The sequence below is a fragment of the Thalassophryne amazonica genome, chromosome 2 (genome assembly GCF_902500255.1).
Source record: "Thalassophryne amazonica chromosome 2, fThaAma1.1, whole genome shotgun sequence".
In the NCBI taxonomy this organism is placed as follows: domain Eukaryota; kingdom Metazoa; phylum Chordata; class Actinopteri; order Batrachoidiformes; family Batrachoididae; genus Thalassophryne; species Thalassophryne amazonica.
The window spans coordinates 111633479-111654464 of NC_047104.1; the positions used below are offsets into that span (position 1 = coordinate 111633479).

The 20986-nt window shown below is 41.6% G+C and overlaps 1 long non-coding RNA gene across 1 annotated transcript; it reads right to left on the reverse strand.

Annotated features, from left to right (window-relative positions):
* Positions 1 to 1312: 1312 nt before the first annotated feature.
* On the reverse strand, positions 1313 to 20488 carry LOC117502760. The gene is made up of 3 exons (XR_004558403.1): positions 20477 to 20488; positions 4009 to 4012; positions 1313 to 1570 (listed from the first exon to the last, which is right to left on the reverse strand). It is a non-coding gene; the product is annotated as an uncharacterized LOC117502760 (long non-coding RNA).
* Between the last annotated feature and the right edge of the window lie 498 nt (positions 20489 to 20986).

Genomic DNA, 20986 nt, shown 5'->3' on the forward strand with positions numbered 1-20986 from the left:
GGTATGCCACCATGTTGTCCTTGAAGATGTCAAGGTGAGCATCCAGAATGTGGACCTTCAGTGACATCCTACAACCCATCTGGCCATAGTTTCTCACCAAAGTCTCAACCAGTTCCACACAATTGTCAGCCTTGTGGTTGCCCAGAAACCTATGGACAACATCAACAAAACTTTTCCATGCTTCCGTTCCTTGCTGTCAGTTTCTTTGGAAATTCAGGGCACTCTATGATTTTCTTGACTTGTGGTCCAATGAAAACAAACTGTATCTGTAATGTCACAGTCCACTTCACTGTTCTCCCCATCCTTTGATTCAGCGCTTTCTTCTTCTGATGGGTGTTTTCTTTCTGGAGGTGAAGGTACAGGAAGCTCAGCACTATGTGGCACTGGTGCAATTGAAGATGGAATGTCAGGATAAGGAATAGCAGGTGCATTCTTCCCACTTATGCTTTGGAAGGATCCACCATGCAGAAGTAGCAGTTGGTTGAGTGGTAAGTGGGTTCACGCCATATTCTTGGAACAGCAAACTTCATTACTCTTTTCCCCTCTGTACCATTCAATATTTACAATACAAGATTTTGGCTTTTTCAACAAAACATAACTTTCTCACCTTCAAGTGTTTTCTTGCAATATTCACAAGCTAAGTGAGGTGCCCAGTTCTTATCTTGGTCTCCAACTGGCATTCCAAAATAAGCTTTGTAGGCTTCACACATTTTGCTGGATGCTGTCACAGAAAACTTGTTTGCTCTTTTCTTGATGAACTGGCCACAGATGTAGCAGAATTTATCTGGAGAATGATTGCAGCCTCTTGATGCAATCTCTCTTCTTCTGGGGTATCTTCTCAGGTAGTCCGAGCTTGACTGAATGCTGGCCTATGAACCCCTGTTTAAATATTTGTCATGTAACACCCCATAACTTTCTCAGTCTTTTATGATGGCATTCTGGATTCTTCTTGATTTCTCAAGAATATTCCTGAACTTGTTGTCAACCATTATGGAAATTGTAGAAGATTCTAGAAAATTCTTCACTGTTCTGCACTGTTCTACAGATTTCTGGTATTTTCTAGAGAGTTCCATGAGATTCTTGTGGGTTTTCTCAAAGATTCTAGAACATTCTTTGTTATTCTACACATTTCCGGAATGTTCCACAAGGTTGTTTAATTTTCTTTGATTAAAGAGTGAAATTTTCATGAACAAAGGAGATTCTTCAAACCTCAGTAAATTATTCTCCTGTTCTTGAAAGTTCTTGCTCAATCTGTACAAATGAGGAAGGTTTTCATAAATATAATTACTTTGTCAACATTGTATTATGTTCAAAATGATGTTTGAACCCTTTTGACATGATCACAAAAAGAAAATATGATGACCACAACTCTGACAAATGGACTTAACTTTTCCAGAAATTAGTAGTGACCACTCAGTGAATGCAAAAACTGGTTAAGTTGCAATTTCTTGTCCTGACCACAAAACCAAAGTTTGGAGGTCAAGACCACTCTTTTCTCTTTTGATTGGTTGTGAAGGAATGGGAAATTATGGTTTTAACCCAGGAACAAGACAAAAGTGAAAATTTGTTACTTATATTTATTCATTATACTCAATATTAATTGCACTTGTGTACTGACCCCACTAATACACCAGTCCAAATAATTAACCTGAATAATTCACCGACCAGACTAATTGAAGGAAAATTTGAAAAATTGACAATAAATAATGACATGTCCACAGTCTTCTGCGTGCCTGTGCCTAATATCAGTGTATCTCTCAGTTAAGATTTGTCTTAAGTTTAGTGTTGAAATATTTGTAAGACTGTCTGTAGGATCTAAAGGAATACTGTCAGAAAGTAAAGTTGTGACATAACAGTCAAAACCAAACTTCACCCGCTACTTAGGTGCGAGTCAGCACTGAGGTTGGAGAACAGGTTTTGAGTTTAAAATACTCAGTAACCACAAATTTCTAATTGTTGCTCAAATCCTTGGCTCTTAAGAATTGGGTCTCCTCAGATACTAGCCCAGGTTACCATTCCTCATTTATTACACTGTAATCCACATTTATCAAAGTCAAAGTCAGCTTTATTGTCAAATATGCTATATATGCTTGACATACAGCACAGATGAAATTTCAGTCCTCTCAGACCAATGGTGTAAAGAATAAAAACTACTACTAAGCTAAGTAAAAAACGTACCTTAAATACTACTGATTTACAAATAAAAATAACAATATAAAACAGTATAACAGTGTAAGCATAACGGTATGATGCTGTAGTGCAAATGGCAGTGTACTAATGTAAACAGTATAACATTAATACAATAGTGCAATGGCGGTATGCTAAAGTAATCAGTATAACAGTATAATACAATAGTGCAAGTGGAGGTATGCTGATGTAGACAGTAAAACATTATAACATTAAATACTATAGTGCAATGGGTATATACTAATGTACCAGTATAGGCAGTCCTGATGTGGACGCAATAGTGCAATGGGGGAGGATAAAGTGAAGTGTGTAGTCCTGAGGTTGGGGTTGGTGAGTACGTGGGCGGGCAGAGTCAGTGGAGGCAGAGCAGGGAGGGAGTTGAGCATCCTGACTGACTGGTGGAAAAAACTGTCTTTGAGCCTGCTGGTTTTGGCCTGGAGTCTCTGCAGTCTCCTCCCCCGACGGCAGCAGGCTGAAAAGACTGAGTTGGGGTGGGTGAGGTAGGTGTGGTAGATGTCCAGCAGAGAGGGGAGAGGGACACCAATGATCTTCCCAGCTGCTTCACAGTGCGCTGCAGGGTCTTGCGGCAGGATACGGTGCAGGGCACCGTACCACACAGCGATGCTGATGGTCAGGATGCTCTCAATGGTACCCCCCGTAGAAGGAGGACATTAATTTATATTGCTAAATTGGTTGCAGAAGTGGTGAGCCAGCCAGGAGCCATTTAATTTGAGCACCAGTTTTGAAAATATAAGTAACATGAACTCCATACAAATGTCTGGTGTCAAGATCACAAATACAGTTATTGTTAGTGGGATAACAGTGGATTTTATGTTGCAATGAGTTCACTAGAATTGAAGGAGAATGAGGCTTAAGTCTTTGGGGTCCAAGTGTTTTTTGTCTTATGTAACCCAGGTATAAACAGAACCAGATTAACTAAGCTTTCAGTTTAAATAGAAGTATTATTTTTCTTTTGACACAGTTATTCAACATGTTAATTTTGTAGTTTTCTATGTCCCACAGTACCCCCACATGGATGATACCTAACTCTTTGACCAGCCAATTAGCAGCACGTAAGTTAACCCTGAGTAGCTGATCAATATGAAGAGGTAATTGCTTTCTAAAGAAGTATGGCAAATTGAGAAGCTTTTTGTTGATGATTTGTCGTCCGAGTCTACCAAAACCTGATTGTTGAGTATGCAAATGGTTCAGCCTTAGAAGGTTTAGAACTTCACTTACCGTGTACATGCACAGTGCAGGGGGATTCTTGCATTGTCTATGAGGTAAATTAAGTAGTTTGTATACAGCCGAAACTGGCAGTAACATCACCAAAATATATTCAGCTGAGCTCAAGGAACTAGCTAAGTGAGTGGCAGAGGTTATGGCGAAGTGTTGAAAGAAATGATGTCTCAATTTGGATGGCCAGTTTGGGGGATTGCCAGCCATTCTCCATCTAACTGAGGCAGAACTAGCAGACAGACAAAGAGCTGTTGGCTAATGCCATATTTAGATTTGACAAACAAAATGAATTGGTGATGATGGGGTATAACGCAGTTTACCAAGGGCTGATTCACTGTGTAACACAATTTTTGTTCCTGGCATTAAGCATGTCATTTTCCAGATCAAGCATGGGGACACACCGCCCCCACACTTTGCAGAATCAACTCCCTGACCTTCCATTTCCTGCAGTCGTCCCGAGCGTCTCAATAACATCCTGTACAGGTGACACCGATTAGGGTCTCAGACAATTTACCAGCTTGTGCTTCCAACCGAGCTTCGAAACACAGTCTTGACCAGCCTGATGGTCATGTGGGTCGAAACTGTACTGACACTGTAATTCCAGAAAGTACCCAGGCCCAACACCACACTAACCTAGAAGTCATCAAAATGGCAGATTGTACAGTTACATCTGCTTTACAACAATAACTTACATCCTCATACTGATGAAGGTGGATCTGCCAGAGCAATATGTGGTTTAGAGTCTCATTCAGAAACATTTAAACATTCAAATATGAGTAGCCAGGGAGACGTTGAACCACCAACCTGACAATTAATGAACAACCTGCTCCACCCGAGACTGAGACCAAATGAACTGCACATGAGACCTGCAGAATGTTTGCCGCTAGTTAATGAAGCATGACAGCATTTTGAACCAGCTTGAGTTGAGCCACAGACTCTTGGCTGATACAAATAAACAGGGAACTGCAGTTTGTCCAGACTGGACAAAATTAATGCATGAATAATGTATCTCCCAATGTTGGAACTGCCCTGATAATGCTAATTATGGCTATTAGCTAAAATAAAGCATGACGAAATTAAGTATTATGATATTCTCGTGTTTAGGTCAACATTTGACTCTCTGCTCTGCCCAGGATGCTACATATTCTCAAGGTTGGTGCCACATCACTTCGGCGAAGTGAGAATTTGTACTTCTGCGACTGGCTGCTCGATGAAAACTCGCTCGGACTGTATGCTGTTCTATTGAAATCAGCCGGTTTGCTTTTGTCTCTAACTTGCTTCTATCAGCCAGCTGATAGCTATCATTGCCTAAAACAGTGAGATTTATACACCAGAAATGAACCTTTGTACATTAAATTGACTTTAATTAATTTTTTTTTCACTTATATAGTGCCAAATCACAACAAAGTTGCCTCAAGGCACTTCAGACAAGTAAAGTCTAACCTTACCATTCCCTAGACCAAGCACACAGGCAACAGCGGTAAGGAAAAGCTCCCTCTGATGATTTGAGGAAGAAACATCAAGCAGACCAGACTCAAAGGAGTAACCTACTGCTTGGGCCATGTTACTGACACAATTAACAATATGAATGTACAGGAAATTTTGGTAGTCCACATTGGTGCACAAGACGGGAGGCTTGTCGTAGAAGACATCAATCCCATCTCTGGATGGAGCTGCACCTTAAACAGAGAGAAAAAACATAATCGGGCATCAGAAAGATGACAAATACATTATATTTGTCAGCATTAAGCAACAAGAAAAACAGAAGAAATACTAAGGTAATCGCCGGCCACTAGCCCTAAGCTTCACTAAAAGACCCAGTCTTTAGATAAAGTTGAGGCCGTGGCACACTCTCTTTACTAACAGAATGAATTTAAAAGGGTAAAAAGCATAGTAACATACTATGGCAGCATGCTGGCTATATGAAAGGGAAAATAATTGCATCAAATCTGGACTTGAGAACCTGATTGTTTTATTGACGCACGATAAGAGATCAGAGTTTAAGGTTCTGTTACTAACCTATAATATTCACAGACTAGCACCTCACATCTTAGCTGACCTAATTACACCCTATGTACCAGCTCAGGCACTGCATTCTCAGGGTGCAGGACTACTTTGTATTCCTAGGATGAATACAAAGTCTGTGGGCCACAGAGGTTTCTCTTATCATGCCCGTTTTGTGGAATGATCTCCCTGTGGAGATAAAACCGTCAGATTCTGTGGAGACATTCAAGTTCAGACTTAAGCCCCGTTTACACATAGACGGTAAGAGCTCCCGGAAGCATCCCGGAAGAGTTTTTGGCTGTCTTAAGGATCACACGCCGTTGTTAATGCCGGCACTAGGGGCGTGGCTTAGTTCCGGCTTTACCGGGAATCGTCCAAACAATTATTCAACATGTTGAATAATTCCGGGAGCACTCCTGGAGAATTTGCGTGACGACGGAGACAACGGAACAACGGCGTTTGATACTTTTTACTCACCGTTTAATCCTGCCCCTTCCTGTAGTGCCGCAGTTTACACCACTGTAATTGGCGGCCGGCGTTGTATCCCTAATCAACGGCGTGTAAAATGGCGATAGAGCCCACATCGGCATCCTCAAGGGCGTTTTAACCGGCGATAGAGGCAGACAAAACGCCGGCGCTAGCGGACAGTACGCCATTCTAAATGCCACCTCCCGGTTAACGGCGTTCCAAACGGCCGATAGGCAGCGGTCAATATAGAAACGCTAGCGCGCTGCATGCAGGCCTCTCACTCGCGGCCAGCTCCAGATATTTTTGCAGAGAAGCTCCAGTATGCCTCCTAAAAGAAAACTGGCAGAGGCAAGGACTTACCAAGAGGTCTGGTTCAGAAGCAGAGGGTAGCCCTGTGGTGGAGACGGAGCAACACGTTGAGGAGGGGAAAAAGGAAAGAGAAGAAAAGGCTGAGTATCTCCCTCCCCCTGGAGTGACAGAGGCATGTATTCCTGCTGCTTCAGCCTATTATACTCTGGGGGTAGTGCCTATATGTAAAAGTTCCCGGAGTAACGCAGGATTTGCCTGGATAAATCCAGTGGTACACAGGGCATTATCGGCAGCAGCAGAACACTGCGATTGTAAAGGATAGAACTGGGTATTAACCCCCGTTGCCTGACGTGTGCTGGATGCTACGGTGTCAAAACGCCGCTTTATTCGGCGGATTTAGCGGCGTTTTATCCGCGTAGTTGCGGCTATTACGGCGGTCAAATGCTGGCGAAATGCTCCGCCCCTTTCCACCGCGAAAACAGCCAGAACTACCGCGAACTTCGGTCTACGTACTATCCGCTGACAAAACCGTCTATGTGTAAACCATGCTCCCAAGTTTACCTTGTGTGTGCTTTTATATGTGTTCATGTACCAGGCCGGCTTATGTGTGTGTGTGTTAGTGTGCGTCGTCTGTTGTCATGAGGCCGGTCATGGTTTGCTCAGCCCTGCTGTTGACAAAGGCAGGGATGTACATCTAGAGCTAGTCCCCGGGCGTCCAAAGGCGACTTCTGCTCCTAAGTGGCAATTAGGATGGGTAAAATGCAGTAAACACAATTCACTGTGCAGGAAACATGTTCCTATGTGCATATGACAATAAAATTCTTTTGAATCCTTGAAGATGCATCTGTTCTCCCTCTCCTATGGTTAGCATACTGGCATAGTATGAAACTATGATTCCTATCCCTTTAACTCATCTCATTAGCAATGGAACAGGTCGCGGCCTCACTTCATCTAAATTCTGGGTCTGTTAGTGAAGATCAGGGCTAGCTGCTGGTGATCACTTTAGTATTCTCTCTGCTTCCCTCTTGATTTACTGCTGGTGAACTCATACATTAGGTGTAATTATTTCCAGCTGCCTGATTCTGCTCTTTTTCTCTCTGTCCAAGGCACAGATGACATTGTGCAAGGCTGACAGTTCCGCACCACAGGGCACTGGACTGACGATGAGCTTCCATGGCTGAACGACTTGTAACTGAACCTGTATGTCTGTATTACAATAGCCAAATAACATGTATTTTGTTTTACTTTAATGATAATTTGTTTCTGTCAAACCATATTTAATTTTCCCATTTCTATACTGATCCTCCTCAGTAACTCCTGCAAATCCCCCCCAGAACAAAAAATGCTTGTGTCATCTGCAAATAATACTAATTTTAATATTTTGGAAACATTGACAATATCATTTATAAATTAGAAACAGTTTTGGACCCAATACTGACCCCTGTGGGACGCCACAAGCATTGTCCAAGCATGATGATGTATATTCCCCCAACTTCACAAACTGTTTTCTGTTACTTAAGTAGCTTCTCACCCAGTGCAACACCAACCCCCTAATCCCATACTGTTCAAGTTTACTGATTAATATGTCATGATTGATTGTATCAAAAGCCTTTTTAAGATCTATAAATATTCCAACTGAATGTAATTTGTGGTCTATGGCGTTTGTAATCTCCTCAACTGATTCTATTAATGCAAGTGATGTTGAACTATGTGCTCTGAATCCATATGACTATCAGTAAGTAATTTATGTTTATTTATGAATTTGTCTAATCTATTATTGAATAACTTTTCTAATAATTTGGAAAATTGTGGAAGCAAAGAAACAGGTCTATAATTTGTGAAGTGGTGTCTATCCCCAGTCTTATACAGCGGCACAACCTTAGCTATTTTCATTTGATTGGGAAATTTACCGGTTTGAAATGATAAGTTACAGATGTATGTTAATGGTTCTACAATCCATTCAATGACCTGTTTTACCACCACCATATCAATTTCATTTAAATCGGTAGATGTTTTATATTTACAATTATTCACAATGTCTATAATTTCTTTTCCATCCACTGCTGTGAGGAACATTGAACAGGGATTTCTTTCTATGAGATTATTATCCCAATCCTCAGGTTGGGAATTGGGAATTTTTTCTGCCAAGCTTGGTCCAATATTTACAAAAAAATTATTAAAACCGTTGACTACCTCATCCTTATTTTCCTTCTTGACATTATTATCAATGAAATACTGAGGGTAACTCTGTTTTTTATTACCATTTTTGATAATGCTATTTAATATATCCCATATTCCTTTAATATTGTTTTTGTTATTATATGTTACTATAATATTCCTTCCTACATACCCGTATAATATTAGTTAATCTATTTTTGTATTTCTTATATCTATTTTCTGCCTCTTTAGTCTAAGAGCTAGTAGCGTAGCTACTAGCTCTTAGCCGATTTAGCATGGCGGCTTCTCCTGTCTCTCCCACACTTTTCTGCTCTGGGTGTGAAATGTTTAGTTATTCCTCGGCCTCCTTTAGCAGTAATGGTACTTGTAATAAGTGTAGCTTATTCGTAGCTTTGGAGGCCAGGCTGGGCGAATTGGAGACTCGGCTCCGCACCGTGGAAAATTCTACAGCTAGCCAGGCCCCTGTAGTCGGTGCGGACCAAGGTAGCTTAGCCGCCGTTAGTTCCCCCCTGGCAGATCCCGAGCAGGCTGACTGGGTGACTGTGAGGAAGCGTAGTTCTAAACAGAAGCCCCGTGTACACCGCCAAAACTTCACATTTCTAACCGTTTTTCCCCACTCGACGACACACCCGCCGAGGATCAAACTCTGGTTATTGGCGACTCTATTTTGAGAAATGTGAAGTTAGCGACACCAGCAACCATAGTCAATTGTCTTCCGGGGGCCAGAGCAGGCGACATTGAAGGAAATTTGAAACTGCTGGCTAAGGCTAAGTGTAAATTTGGTAAGATTGTAATTCACGTCGGCAGTAATGACACCCGGTTACGCCAATCGGAGGTCACTAAAATTAACATTAAATCGGTGTGTAACTTTGCAAAAACATGTCGGACTCTGTAGTTTTCTGGGCCCCTCCCCAATCGGACCGGGAGTGACATGTTTAGCCGCCTGTTCTCCTTGAATTGCTGGCTGTCTGAGTGGTGTCCAAAAAATGAGGTGGGCTTCATAGATATTGGCAAAGCTTCTGGGGAAAACCTGGTCTTGTTAGGAGACGGCATCCATCCCACTTTGGATGGAGCAGCTCTCATTTCTAGAAATCTGGCCAATTTTCTTAAATCCTCCAAACCGTGACTATCCAGGGTTGGGACCAGGAAGCAGAGTTGTAGTCTTACACACTTCTGCAGTTTCTCTAGTCTTGTCCATCCAAATTGGAAGTCCCAAAAACCAGTTTTATTTGTTATTATCTATCATCCACCTGGTCGTTACTGTGAGTTTCTCTGTGAATTTTCAGACCTTTTGACTTAGTGCTTAGCTCAGATAAGATAATTATAGTGGGCGATTTTAACATCCACACAGATGCTGAGAATGACAGCCTCAACACTGCATTTAATCTATTATTAGACTCTATTGGCTTTGCTCAAAAAGTAAATGAGTCCACCCACCACTTTAATCATATCTTAGATCTTGTTCTGACTTATGGTATGGAAATAGAAGACTTAACAGTATTCCCTGAAAACTCCCTTCTGTCTGATCATTTCTTAATAACATTTACATTTACTCTGATGGACTACCCAGCAGTGGGGAATAAGTTTCATTACACTAGAAGTCTTTCAGAAAGCGCTGTACTAGGTTTAAGGATATGATTCCTTCTTTATGTTCTCTAATGCCATTACCAACACAGTGCAGAGTAGCTACCTAACTCTGTAAGGAGATAGAGTATCTCGTCAATAGTTTTACATCCTCATTGAAGACAACTTTGGATGCTGTAGCTCCTCTGAAAAGAGAGCTTTAAATCAGAAGTGCCTGACTCCGTGGTATAACTCACAAACTCGCAGCTTAAAGCAGATAACCCGTAAGTTGGAGAGGAAATGGCGTCTCACTAATTTAGAAGATCTTCACTTAGCCTGGAAAAGAGTCTGTTGCTCTATAAAAAAGCCCTCCGTAAAGCTAGGACATCTTTCTACTCATCACTAATTGAAGAAAATAAGAACCCCAGGTTTCTTTTCAGCACTGTAGCCAGGCTGACAAAGAGTCAGAGCTCTATTGAGCTGAGTATTCCATTACTTTAACTAGTAATGACTTCATGACTTTCTTTGCTAACAAAATTTTAACTATTAGAGAAAAAATTACTCATAACCATCCCAAAGACGTATCGTTATCTTTGGCTGCTTTCAGTGATGCCGGTATTTGGTTAGACTCTTTCTCTCCGATTGTTCTGAGTTATTTTCATTAGTTACTTCATCCAAACCATCAACATGTTTATTAGACCCCATTCCTACCAGGCTGCTCAAGGAAGCTCTACCATTATTTAATGCTTCGATCTTAAATATGATCAATCTATCTTTGTTAGTTGGCTATGTACCACAGGCTTTTAAGGTGGCAGTAATTAAACCATTACTTAAAAAGCCATCACTTGACCCAGCTATCTTAGCTAATTATAGGCCAATCTCCAACCTTCCTTTTCTCTCAAAATTCTTGAAAGGGTAGTTGTAAAACAGCTAACTGATCATCTGCAGAGGAATGGTCTATTGAAGAGTTTCAGTCAGGTTTTAGAATTCATCATAGTACAGAAACAGCATTAGTGAAGGTTACAAATGATCTTCTTATGGCCTCGGACAGTGGACTCGTCTCTGTGCTTGTTCTGTTGGACCTCAGTGCTGCTTTTGATACTGTTGACCATAAAATTTTATTACAGAGATTAGAGCATGCCATAGGTATTAAAGGCACTGCGCTGCGGTGGTTTGAATCATATTTGTCTAATAGATTACAATTTGTTCATGTAAATGGGGAATCTTCTTCACAGACTAAAGTTAATTATGGAGTTCCACAAGGTTCTGTGCTAGGACCAATTTTATTCACTTTATACATGCTTCCCTTAGGCAGTATTATTAGACGGTATTGCTTAAATTTTCATTGTTATGCAGATGATACCCAGCTTTATCTATCCATGAAGCCAGAGGACACACACCAATTAGCTAAACTGCAGGATTGTCTTACAGACATAAGACATGGATGACCTCTAATTTCCTGCTTTTAAACTCAGATAAAACTGAAGTTATTGTACTTGGCCCCACAAATCTTAGAAACATGGTGTCTACCAGATCCTTACTCTGGATGGCATTACCCTGACCTCTAGTAATACTGTGAGAAATCTTGGAGTCATTTTTGATCAGGATATGTCATTCAAAGCGCATATTAAACAAATATGTAGGACTGCTTTTTTGCATTTACGCAATCTCTAAATCAGAAAGGTCTTGTCTCAGAGTGATGCTGAAAAACTAATTTATGCATTTATTTCCTCTAGGCTGGACTATTGTAATTCATTATTATCAGGTTGTCCTAAAAGTTCCCTAAAAAGCCTTCAGTTAATTCAAAATGCTGCAGCTAGAGTACTGACGGGGACTAGAAGGAGAGAGCATATCTCACCCATATTGGCCTCTCTTCATTGGCTTCCTGTTAATTCTAGAATAGAATTTAAAATTCTTCTTCTTACTTATAAGGTTTTGAATAATCAGGTCCCATCTTATCTTAGGGACCTCGTAGTACCATATCACCCCAATAGAGCGCTTTGCTCTCAGACTGCAGGCTTACTTGTAGTTCCTAGGGTTTGTAAGAGTAGAATGGGAGGCAGAGCCTTCAGCTTTCAGGCTCCTCTCCTGTGGAACCAGCTCCCAATTCAGATCAGGGAGACAGACACCCTCTCTACTTTTAAGATTAGGCTTAAAACTTTCCTTTTTGCTAAAGCTTATAGTTAGGGCTGGATCAGGTGACCCTGAACCATCCCTTAGTTATGCTGCTATAGACGTAGACTGCTGGGGGGTTCCCATGATGCACTGTTTCTTTCTCTTTTTGCTCTGTATGCACCACTCTGCATTTAATCATTAGTGATCGATCTCTGCTCCCCTCCACAGCATGTCTTTTTCCTGGTTCTCTCCCTCAGCCCCAACCAGTCCCAGCAGAAGACTGCCCCTCCCTGAGCCTGGTTCTGCTGGAGGTTTCTTCCTGTTAAAAGGGAGTTTTTCCTTCCCACTGTAGCCAAGTGCTTGCTCCCAGGGGGTCGTTTTGACCGTTGGGGTTTTACATAATTATTGTATGGCCTTGCCTTACAATATAAAGCGCCTTGGGGCAACTGTTTGTTGTGATTTGGCGCTATATAAAAAAAATTGATTGATTGATTGATTGATTAAGTTTTATGAATTCTCTATACAGTGTATTTTTCTTATTACATGCATTTCGTAACCCTTTCGTCATCCATGGTCGATGTTGGATTTTTTGTTTTCTGTAGTCTTGTTTAATTGGACAATTTTTATCATATAATGATGTAAATATTTGTAAAAAGTTTCATATGCACTATCAACATCACTTTCACTGTATACCTTTTCCCAGTTTTGCTCCTGTAAATCCTTCTTTAGTGTGTTCATGTTTTCCTCTGTCCGCACTCGCCTGTTTTATTTTCTCCTCTGGCTGATTCCGCCGATGATTTCTATTATAAACGATGAAAACTGGTAGATGATCACTAATGTCATTGATTAATAATCCACTCACAGTGTTATTCTCAATATCATTGCTGAATATATTATCAATTAAGGTGGCACTATGGGATGTAATTCTGCTTGGCCTGGTGATTTTTGGATATAAACTCATACTGTACATTATACTGATAAATTCATCTGTTATTTTATGCTTATTTGGATTGAGCAGATCAATATTTAAGTCACCACAAATGAACACAGTTTTTTGATTAGTTTTTGAGAACATTTTTCCCATACAGTCAGTGAATGTTTCAATACTAGATCCTGGTGCTCTACATATACAGCTGACTAATACATTTTTGCTTTTTTCTTCACATATTTCAATAGTTATACATTCTAATAAGTTATCAATCACAGCTGTCATATTGTATACTATTTTATAATCCATGTTCTTATCCACATACACAGCCACTCCTCCTCCACTCTTATTCTTTCTGTTTACACAATTAAATTCATATCCATCCAGTTCAAAATCCATTCCTTTATCTTCATTGATCCATGTTTCTGATATAGCAATTATGTTAAATATTTTTTTAAATTGATTTAAATATTCTTTAATGTTGTTAAAGTTTGCATATAAACTTCTGCTGTTGAAATGGATTATTGATAATTTGTTATCCGTTTTAATGATCCGATTAAACTGTTCATCTGTATAATAGCAACAACTGTCATTGATATTTGAGAAGAAATTATTCACAGTGAAGACATCATGATATGGGCATGTTTCTCCTACTATGGTGTTGGGCCTAATATCGCATACCAAGTATCATGGATCAGTCTGGATATGTCAAAATACTTGAAGAGGTCATGTTGCCTTATGCTGAAGAGGACATGCCCTTGAAATGGGTGTTTGAACAAGACAATGACCCCAAGCAAACCAGCAAAATCTTGGTTCCAAACCAACAAAATTAATGCCTCGCAGATGTGAAGAAATCATGAAAAACTGTGGTTATACAACTTAATACTAGTTTAGTGATTCACAGGATTGATAAAAAAGTAGTTTGAACATAACAGTTTTGAGTTTGTAGCGTCAACAGCAGATGCTACTATTATTGTGAACACCCCCTTTTCTACTTTTTTTTACTATGCCCAATTTCATAGCCTTAAGAGTGTGCATATCATGAATGCTTGGTCTTGTTGGATTTGTGAGAATCTACTGGTACCTTGTTTCCCATGTAACAATAAGAAATATACTCAAAACCTGGATCAATATTTTTAGTCACACAGCACTAGTATTATTCTGAACGCTACTATTATATATATATATTATTATATATATTATATATATATATATATATATACACACGTGTATGTATGTATGTATGTATGTATGTATGTATGTATGTATGTGTGTGTGTGTGTAGCTAAACACCGACCCCACTAGTGTGGGCGGGGTTTGCAGCATACAATGGTAGAAAATGTATGGAACCAAATTTGCACGGTAAATGGAACGAATAATCCATGTCACGTGACATACAAAGCACCAATCAAATGACAAGGATCTACTCAGCTGTTATTCACTGAAAAAAGAGAATGTTTGAACCAACTTTAAAAAGTGTTACAATTTGTAAAAACCTTAATGAATTAAGTTGTTTGAACTTAAGTTTGCAAGTTAAATCAATTCTAACATACAAACTTAAGTGTGGCTCTGTAGTTTTCCATTGAGTGAGGTGGTAGCTTACGCACAAAGATCTATGTTGGACACATCGAGAGCCACGTGACCCACTGTGGACACACCCACACACAAAATCACAGGACCACACACACTTCAGCCTGTTTATAGTAAGGACACACGTGCAGCATATGCATCGCCCCTCTGATGCAATGCACTGTACATGTGACTATTTGCATTAAAATAATACATTAATGGGATGCTTAGAGCTTAAATGGCCTGTTAATAGAGGAGACAAAGGTAGTGATGATGAAGGGATGTAATTATTGAATTAAAAGTAAGCAATTATCTTTTTAATTATTGCCACCAATCAGTGTTTGGTGACGGTGATGCTGATTGTTAGAAGCCTTGAGAAGGGCAGTAATGAAGGTATGTGGCGTACTTTGTGACTGAGCAGCTCCTCAGAAATATTTAAAGTGTAGCTGTGCTGGTGATGGGTGAATCATCACAGCTCGGCTCTGCCAGCCCCAATACATCACAATCAGTACAAGCTGCATTAATGAGCTCCTTATCAGCATAAACCTACACTGCTGCCATACATAAGCATTTGCACTCTTAACCTGAACACGGCTTGGTCTGGAAGACATTAGAGCCTGTTGGTCTGTTATGGAGTTTTTTTTTTTTTTTTTGGTTATTAGTATTTGTCCAACTGCTAGAGTCGAGCAAATGTGTGACTCATTGCTCTTACATCACCAAACCGTGCTACTCTGCGCATATTTCAAGACCAAACTTCAATTTTCCGCGATGTCATGATAACTGCACAAATCACCATCCTCGGGATGTGTACAAAATGTCCCTTTTTAGAGCTCGACGAAAGAAAAAAAAAAAAATACAAAAAACCCCACCCAAAAAGTGTGGAGTGAGATGAGCAAGCATCGCTAGGACTGGCGTATGCCATGGATGCGAAGAGATCCTCCTGAGGAGGCGGAGGGATGGAGGGAGGCAGAGGCACATTGAAGCAGATGCAGAGAAATGTGAGAGGGTGTCAGTGAGACTGGTGATGACGCGCTCATGGCTGCGGAGAGCTGGCGAGGCCGCGGCCCTGGCTCTGACTCACCTCATCCCCACAGGGCCTCCTGGTTGACGTCACTCAGCGTGCGCTGTGGCATTTCTCTGCTTCAACTTCTTTGTGAGCAGCAGCCTCACTCGAGCCTTTTCTCACATCACAGACATTCTGAAAAAATATGCATTTGACTAAAGTATCTATGCTGAACACACAACACACGCAAACCTTTGCTCATTGTCGAATGTAAACAACATAAATATATAAAATGGTTATCTTGTTTGCTGTCTTGAAAATAGAATTTAGTGATATTATAAAGCATACTGGCAATGCAGTACATGAAAATGAATGTAAAATAATACAGCCAGCTGGAATGTTCACAGAACAAATAACTATCTATTCCTGTGTATATTTAGACAAATGGGTACATTTTTCCCCACACTGTGTGAATAATAAAGCAGTTGTTTCTCAGAGATGTCACCCTCGATTACCACAAGAGAAAAGGAGTACATATTTCATTCACAGACAAAAAACACAAACTCCCAAACAGAAGTACACACAGAAACATGTAATTTGTCATGACAAGTCTCCCATGACCTCCAAATTGTTGTTCCTCTATTGTCATTTTGACTTTATTCCACGTAAATGTGGAAGAGCTGGTGTATAAACCATGAGAACTTCTAAATGAAGGGCAGGAGGAGGGGCCACTGCAGCAAATTGTGCACCTTATCTCTGTGGCAACTAATGAGATGTACATCGAGTCCTTTTAGTACAGCACAACAGTATGTAAACATCTGATTTTGGAGAGCTTGGAGATTTATATATGTATGTTACACACACACACACACACACACACACACACACACACACACACACACACACACACACACACACACACACACACACACACACACACACACACATAACATACGGAATGTACTGACAGCGCTTCACTTTTTCCACATTTTGTTATTTTACAATCTTATTCCAAAATAGAGTAAATTAATTTTTTCCCTCAAAATTCTACTCACAACACCCCATAATGACAACATGATTTTTTTTTAATTTTAGCAAATTTCTTAAAAATAAAAAACTAAGAAATCACATTTACGTAAGTATTCACACCCTTTGTTCACCTGTGGCAGCAATTACAGCCTCAAGTCTTCTTGAATATGATACCACAAGCTCAACGCACTTATCTTTGGGCACTTTTGCTCATTTATCTTTGCAGCACCTCTGAAGCTCCATCATGTTGGATGGGGAGCGTCGGTGCACAGCCATTTTCAGATCTCTCCAGAGATGTTAAATCTGATTCAGGTCTGGGCTGTGGCTGGGCCACTCAAGGACATTCACAGAGTTGTCATGAAGCAACCTTTCATATCTTGACTGTGTGCTTCGGGTCATTGTCCTGTTGAAAGATGCCAGGAGGTCAAGAACGCTCTGGAGCAGGTCTTCATCCAGGATGTCTCTGTACATTGCTGCATTCATCTTTCCCTCAATCCTGACTAGTCTCCCAGTTCCTGCCGCTGAAAAACATCCCCACAGCTTGCTGCGCCAAACCATGCTTCACTGTAGGGATGGTGCTTGGTTTCCTCCAAACATGGTGCTTGGCTTTCAAGCCATAGAGTTCAATCTTTTATCTCATCAGACCAGAGAATTATGTTTTTATGGTCTGAGAGTCCTTCAGGTACCTTTTGGCAACCTAGGGGGCTCCCATGTGCCTTTTACTAAGGCGTGGCTTCCGTCTGGCCACTTACCATACAGGTCTGATTGGTGGCTTGCTGCAGAGTGTGTCCTAGAATTCTCCTCTCAACACAGAGGAATACTGGAGCTCTGGAGACCATCATGTTCTTGGTCATCTCCCTGACTAAGGCCCTTCTCCCCTGATTGCTCAGTTTAGATGGGCAGCCAACTCTAGGAAGAGTCCTGGTGGATTCAAACTTCTTCCATTTACAGATGACGGAGGTCACTGTGCTTATTGAGACTTTCAAAGCAGCAGAAATGCTTCTGTGCGCTTCCCCAGATTTGTGCCTTTAAACAATCCTGTCTCGGATGTCTACAGACAATTCCTTTGACTTCTTGGTTTGTGTTCTGGTATGCACTTTCAACTGTGGGACCTTATATGTAGACAGTTGTGTGCCTTTCCAAATCATGTTGAGTCAACTGATTTTATCCCAGATGGACTCCAATTAAGCTGCAGAAACATCTCAAGGATGATCAGGAGAAACAGTATGCAACTGAGCTCAATTTTTAGCTTAATGGCAAAGGCTGTTAACACTTATGTACTTGTGATTTCTTGAGTGAAGCTCTGTTAATACTTCCAAATGCACTGTGTGTATACGTAATATATAGTAAGTTTTGGTTGCTCCTTTGTTTTCACTTGGGGTCGCCACAGCAAATCCGAGGTCGGTGTGTGTGTGTTGTGTGTGTGTGTGTGTGTGGTGTGTGTGTGTGTGTGTGTGTGTGTGTGTGTGTGTATATGTATATGCTGCCAGGGGATTAATTGGGACAGTTAGAAAGCTTAGGTCCTCTACCAGAGGCCTGGGAGTTTGAAGGTTCTGCCCAGTATTTTAGCTGTTCCTAGACTGCACTCTCCTGGACAGAGACCTCTTGATGTTGTGCCTGGAATCCGCTGGAGCCATCTTCCTATTTGGGAGTTACAACTCCTACTACTTCTATTACCAGTGAGACCACTGTGAACTTTACCTTGCACATCTGCTCCAATTGTTCTTCTAGCCTCTGGTACATCTCAATTTTCCTGTTCTCCTTTCTGATGTTGCTGCCAACTGAGATTGCAACATCGATCACAACTGCAGTCTTCCTTCCCTTGTCAATCACCGCTGTGTCTGGTTGGTTGGCCAACAATTGCTTGTCTTTCTGGAATTTGAAGTCCCACAGTAAGTTAACCCTGTCATTCTCAACCACCTTTGGTGGTGTCTCCCATTGGGACGTGACAACTTCTATGTGGTATGTGGTACAGATGTTCCTCTACATTATTCTTGACACTTGATTGTGCCTTTTATGCTGTCCCAGCTTTCATCTTGCATCCTGCTGCTATGCACTGAAATGTCTCTGGGGCACATTTGCACAGCCTGCAACTTGGCCCCTGTCAGCTGTGGTAGACACCTGCCTTTATGGATCTGTTTCTTAGGGCTTGTTCTTGTGCATGTTGCGAAAGTGTAGTGACACGGACCCACAACAGGGGGCGCAAATGAATGGTCAATAGATGAGCCAAAAAGTAACAGTTTAATGTTGTGAAGGTGCACAACAAATATACAGACAATCTCAGAATTTGATAACAGTCAATCCACAAAGGTGACGTGTGGGCAGGCTCGAGGATAGAAGACGTCTGTCCTGAGAAGAGCCGGAACCACACGATTTCCGCCGCCACCGAACCTGGTGAATACTGGAGCCGCCAAGTCCCAAATTCCCAGGTGATCACCGTCCCCGACTGTCGGATCTGGTATTGCTGGCGAAGAGCAAAAACAGTCAAGTGTGGGTGTGTGTACACCCCGTAACAACAACGGTGGGAATGCCACCTCCACCTCTAATACACACTCGTGCAGCGTCTGTGTAACCACTTATCTGACGGGACGTAGGACGAAACAGTCGCGACCCACGCCGGTCCTCTGATAAGACAGCTGCAACACAATCAATCAATACAGGCAGAGAAAGTTACTTCCATAGAAGTACGATATCTCGGCGATGAGGTGGAGATGACGTCTGGGTTTTATGGCGTGAGATGATGAAGAATGAGTGACAGCTGTCAGGAAATAATGAGTGACAGCTGTCACTCCCGGCTGCGTCTGTGGCGGCAGCGCCCTCTCGTGCCTGAAGCCCGCACTTCAGGCAGGGCGCCCTCTGGTGGTGGGCCAGCAGTACCTCCTCTTCTGGCGGCCCACACAACAGTGCATCCATGATCAGAGCCTCTGTGCTGTTTGTCTGGCCTTTTCTAGCCAATGGTAGGACTTCTTGATGTCAGCCACTTCCTCTATCTGTCAATGGTACATTACATGGAGGGTCTTGATCTTTCATGATGCTTCCTCCTCCTGTTCCTGATCACTGTCTGTCTTCAGCTCTCTGAGGCATTCTTGTAACAGCTGATCTCAGGGGGCGGTCATTCTGGTGTATTCAAGGATGCTCTGCGATTCATCCTGGATTCTGTCTCTAACACAGACTAGCCCTTGCACTTCCTCTTTCCGTTGCTCATAGACCCTCAGGTGCAAGAACCTTGGTTTGAGACCTCCGTGCATTTGTGAACTGTCATGTCTTGACATCAGTGGCATCTTTCTCCTCCTGTGGCCAACTTATTATTCCAGGTGGGTATCTGATGACAGTAGGATGTAGTATGTACTGATGTCTCGGATAGTATTTAACTGTTGCGCGGGCTTCCTAGCACCTGGCTTACATTTGGAGGTATTTGGACAGTGGCTGACTTTCTTGATCTGAATCGTGATTCCTGTTGGCTTGTGGCTGCTGTATGTCCACTATTCTGCCTTCTGGCAACAACATCCCCTCAGTCCGGATCACCTTCCCTCTCTTTGACACCATTTGGCCACACTTATCCAGTCTGAATGACATCCCAGTATCCTCACTGTAGATAATGGTGAGGTGAATCAGTGAGTCAATGCCTCACTCACTCTTGGCGTACAGCCTGATGTCATCCATGTACAGGACGTGGCTGATGGTTACTCCACTCCTGAATCAATATCCATATCCGCTATTTATGATGAGTTGGCTGAGGGGGAACATCAACGAGGACAGTGCATCATTTTGGTATATTCTGTACTTGATTGGGAGTTGTGTTATTGTCTTGGAGTTCCTAATGAAGGCTATTATTGCACTGTGGGCGTGGTATATGCCAAGCACTCCAGTATTCGTGTGTGTACGTGTTTTCAGAAAAAAAGATGGGACTGTATGGAAAGTGCAAATTAAAAAAAACAATGATTCTTTGATTTACTTCGACATCTGTTTCAATTGCAGACAGTATGATCCCAAGATATTTCATGTTTTGAGTGGTCAGTGCCATTCCATTTGTGATACCATCCATTCCTGTATTTCAGGTCTGTGACACATTCCAAAAAAATTGGGAGTTGTTTAGGGCTGGCAGTAAGTCCCTTCGGCTGCTCCCTTGTTTGCACTAGGGTCGCCACAGCAAATCCAAGGTGGATCTGCATGTTCATTAGCACAGGTTTTACCCTGGATGCCCTTCCTGACGCAACTCCACATTACATGGAGAAATGTGGCAGGGGTGGGATTTGAACCCGGAGCCTTCTGAACTGAAACCAAGCGCATTAACCACTTGCCAACAATGAGGTAAAAAACACACACATAGCTGCAACTACACCCTGGGGTCAATGTGTGTGTTAGGCATATACCAAGTTTGGTGACAGTTGGGC